The sequence below is a fragment of the Meriones unguiculatus genome, chromosome 19 (genome assembly GCF_030254825.1).
Source record: "Meriones unguiculatus strain TT.TT164.6M chromosome 19, Bangor_MerUng_6.1, whole genome shotgun sequence".
NCBI lineage: Eukaryota > Metazoa > Chordata > Mammalia > Rodentia > Muridae > Meriones > Meriones unguiculatus.
The window spans coordinates 62,355,660-62,360,241 of NC_083366.1; the positions used below are offsets into that span (position 1 = coordinate 62,355,660).

At 44.1% G+C, this 4,582-nt stretch overlaps 1 long non-coding RNA gene across 1 annotated transcript; it reads right to left on the reverse strand.

The window, feature by feature from the left end:
* Positions 1-2,336: 2,336 nt before the first annotated feature.
* LOC132649166 (uncharacterized) lies at positions 2,337-4,349 on the reverse strand. The gene is made up of 3 exons (XR_009587603.1): positions 4,232-4,349; positions 3,384-3,464; positions 2,337-2,433 (listed from the first exon to the last, which is right to left on the reverse strand). It is a non-coding gene; the product is annotated as an uncharacterized LOC132649166 (long non-coding RNA).
* Between the last annotated feature and the right edge of the window lie 233 nt (positions 4,350-4,582).

Consider the following 4,582-nt stretch of genomic DNA (forward strand, 5'->3'; position numbering starts at 1 on the left):
TAGGGGTGCGGCAAGGGCTGGAGAAGGGTGCCCATCTCAGTTTGCTTTGTCAGTTTTATGACTGGTTCTCAGGATACTGCTAGCACTGACTGACCAGTGACAGGCACTCCTAAGGAGGCAGCCATTATGTCCTCTCCTAGTCTGTTGTTGACTTTTTGACTTCCGGACACTAAGGATTCTGGGAGAAGAGGCAACATAATAGATTTGCTGGCTGATCATGTCCTCCCGGGAGTCTGCAGACTGGCTATGACGTAGCGCAGGCACTCGCCAAGCTGACCTGCCACGCTGGTGCTCTGAACGGGCACACGGGGAGAAACGTGTGGACTCAGAACTTCCCGGCTTTTGATCTTCTGTGTTTAGCCCAGCACCAGTTTTGCTGCGTGCCCGGCTCCAGTGCACCGCACATTCTGAGTTAGCCTACTGCTCTTAGTCCTGCAGTCTATTAAGCTACAGTTCCCCAGTAGCTGTAAGGGAATCTGGGGTTGGCACGGGGATATCAAACCGGCGTTTTGACGTGGTGGAATGGTAATTTTAAGACACTATTGCATCACAGTGTTTCACGTAAGTCCTAACTTTGAAACCCAGAGACCCATTAGCAGATGTTATGTTGGGAGAGCGGGCACTGCTTCACGGAAACACATAATGTGTGTGACACGGCAGGTTTTCCTGTCACGCGATAACCTGGTCAGAAAAAACTCAACAAGCTAAGAACAAGGAGTCTTTGGCATTTTAGTGAGTGTAGTTTAGAACCGGTACTTAGAGCTGTGTTTTGGGGAGGGAATTGCTTAGCGGAGTAAAAGACACCTCTTCCACGCACGTGGTCAGCCTCAACCTGTCAGAACTCTGTGTTCATACATGGAATCATCCACAGTACAAAGGTGGAATGGAGACCACACAGCCTGGACTGTCACCATTCCAGAAAGTACACTGTCTATCATTCTCTGGTCTTACACTCTTCCATCCCCATCTCTGGCCTTGACGGCTCCCATACTGGATAGAGGCAAACACCATTCCGCTAGCAGATTTACCATGTAGGTTACATACATCACAGCCATGTGCCACGTGACAATGTTTCAGTGAGCGACAGAATGTATGATGGCCCCATGAGTGTACAATGAGGCCAAAAATTTCTATATGCATGTGTCTGTGGTAATGCTGTTGGCCACAATTGCTGTGTAGTTGGTTACATCGAAGTAAAATTTGTGAAACTATGGACAGTACACAATGCACGGAAATGGTAAAAATGACGGTTACTGGTTTACATAACCATTGCATCATATTATACGTGTTCATCTCTGTTTTAGAGGGCTCTCCTCTGCCTGTGGTTGATCACAGTGCAGTGTGCCACAGGCAGCCTCAATGCTTGGTGCTTGCTCCGTGTCTTTGATTTTGTGCATATGTGCGTTCATATACACGAGCGCATGCATGTGTGTTGAAGGCCAGAGAAGAGCCTCAGGTGGTTCGCAGGTGCCATCTGCTTTTCACAATCATTATTTGCTATTGTTATTTTTTTAGATTGAGAGGTGATTTCTATCACTAGTTTGGGCTAAATTGACAGCGGGCCCCAGGATTCCTTCTCTCTACATTTCCCCAGTGCTTGGGTTACAAGCCCAGGGCACCAAACTGGGCCCTTTAAAAAACATATGTTCTGATGTATTGAGTCAGGCTTTCACTATTGTAAGGCAAATACATAACCAAATGAGCCATCACCCCGGCCTGTGCCATAACCCTTGACTGACTTAAAAGGCCATACTGAGTGCTTAACCTTTATCATCTAAGATCATGGTACCTGCAAGAAGATGGAAGTGCCTAATGCTGAACTTTCCAGAATGCATTTCTACCACTAAGCAAAGCATGGCTCTATCTGGAAAATTATTTGATTACTTTCTGGATTGCCTTATGTTTGCTGTTTGTACAAGTATTCAACACATACATGCATATTTTGTCAGGGATGACCACCTGGCTGAGTACAGGGCTAACTTGGCATTTGTAAAATTTTCAGCACTTAACAGTAGGTGGTTATGTGAGCTAGCATAGGCCCGGTTTACTATGTAGACATTAATCATCATTCTTGTGAGAGAAGGCTCAATATATGACATGAAGTATCAGGATGAGCACGCAGGACCACATGCTGTGATGGCCTCATCTCAGTAGAAACATACAGAGAGATAAACCCTGCAGAGAAGGTGCTGACACATGAACCGGTGAGGAAGTGTTGGAAGTGAGACTGTAGGTGAGTTTTCTTTTTGGACAAACACTTTCTATAACACTTTCTATAATCAAGATGTACAATTTTTAGAATCAGAGAATTTTTTTAATAAAAAAATAGTTATTAAGTGGGCTCCTGATGTGGCATTGGGTAGAAGCAGCAAAATCACACCCGGTGACGAAATCAATACATTTCAGTGTCAGGCTCTGGTCAGGCACGAACCTCTATTGTGAAATAGGAGGAAGAGAAAGAGGAAGTTTGATGGAGAATCAGAATCGAGGATGTCAAGATAAAACATGAGAAACTGACAGTGCCAAGTTATATAAAACAGTATGCTGGGCTACCCATTGGAGCCAGAATGAGGTCTGTCTGTTTATCTCCTCTCTCTGTGTGTCTTTTTGTCTCTCTGTCTGTCTTCTCTGTGTGTATCTCTTTGTCTTCTTCTTTTGTGTGAGTGAGTGTGAATGTATGTGTGTGTGTGAGTTGGATGAGTGTGAGTGTGTGAGTCTCTATGTCTGTGAGCATGTAGAGGCCAGGTCGATGGTGGCATCTTCTATTGCCTTCAACCTTATGATTTTATTTATTATAATTTATTCACTTTGTAGCCCAGATGTAGCCCCCTCCCCCAACCCCTCCCAATCCCACCCTCCCTCCCTTCTTCCCTCATCTCCTCCCACATCCCTCCCCCAGTCCACTGATAGGGGCGGTCCTCCTCCCCTTCCAGCTGACCCTAGCCTGTCAGTCTCACCAGGACTGGCTGCACTGTCTTCCTCTGTGGCCTGGCAAGGCTGCCGCCCCCACCTTATTTTCTAAGACAGCATTTCCCACTGAAGTCATTGGTTCAGCCAGTTCAGTTGCAGTAAGTTGCCAAGGTCTGTCTGACTCTGCCTTCCACCTCCAGTGCTAGGGTACCCCTATACCTATTCTTACTAAGGGTTCTGGGGAACTGAACTTCCCCCCCCCCCCGTGTTTCCCAGCAAGCACTGTACCCTCTGGGCCATCTCTCTAGCTCCTAGAATGACGTTTGAACCAATTTGATCAGAATTTCTAGGGTGGAATTACCCCAGTTGGCATCCACACTTTTGCAAAGTCAGATTAATTTGCTACTGGAATTTTAGCTACTCAGTTACTCGAATGCCCAGCACAAGGAGAATGCCCAGTCCAGAGTCTGTACCTTTGTCAAGCACAATTTCTGTCAGGGCTTTAAGTGATGCAGTGTGTGGTTGAGACTTGAAATTTTCAGTAATCTGTTCTCCTGCCAATATTAAAAAAATAAATAAATAAACGCGAGAAAAGAATAACCACAAAGACATTTAATCAGTTACATGGATTGGGTTTATTCTCTCCCCCATTGGGTAATGTTTTTCAAAAAGTCCTTGGAGAGTTTAAGCTGAATTAATATTTGTCAATTCAAAGCCACATAACAGCAGTTTCAGCCCTGTTACAAAACCCAGTCTCATGGCACAGCAGTGAGAAATCAATTTGTCACCAAAATTTCATTTGTTTATTACCCAAACAAATGGAAGAAGAGCAGGGCTGGGGAGTGTGTCAGTATGGTTAGCAGTGATTTTGTTTTTTTGGCTCATATTTTCCCTTAGTAATTGAAGTGTTGGACCAGAGATATTTCTGATTGTAAAATCCAAATCCAGGACTAGGACAATAAAACATCTGAACTTGCTGCCATCAATTCACTGTGTCTAAACCTGGGTAAGAGAAGGACTTCTCCGTACACAATAATTCAGTTGCTAATTCTCCGTACACAATAATTCAGTTGCTAATTCATGAGTGCAGAGGGTTTTTTCCCCCAAGTGTCTTTTTTTTTCCTTTCTACTTTTCTTATTATTAGATGCTATCATTTTTATTGTGTCCAACAAGGAAAAATGAGCACACAGAGATTATCTGTGATTAAAGGGCAGCATTTCTGAATGTGTATTTTGGGTTAAAGTATTACTAGATGAACTAAAAATAGCATACCAACGGAAATCAGTGAATATGGTTGAAAATCTGCAGTTTCTTTCTTACCTGCCGTGGGATGTTGGGGAAGTCACTTAACTTTCCAAATTCTCCTCTGTTGACCTTCTGCATGGGGATAGCCGTCTATATCCCAGCGCAAGGCCCAAGACTGAGTTAATCAATCACCGCTTTCCATCTGACAGAGCATTCACCCTTGTATTCACGTTGCATTGATCACTGCATGAATTATTGCACAAATATGCTTGCTTTAAAAATCTCTTATATACACATATAAGAAATAAGCTCCCCAATACAGAGCTCAGGCAGTATGACAGCCATTCAATGGTAATACCCAGCATGCATTGTCTGATCTGCACCTCCTGCTGGAAAGACAAATTCTAGTCCGAATACCAGGAGGAG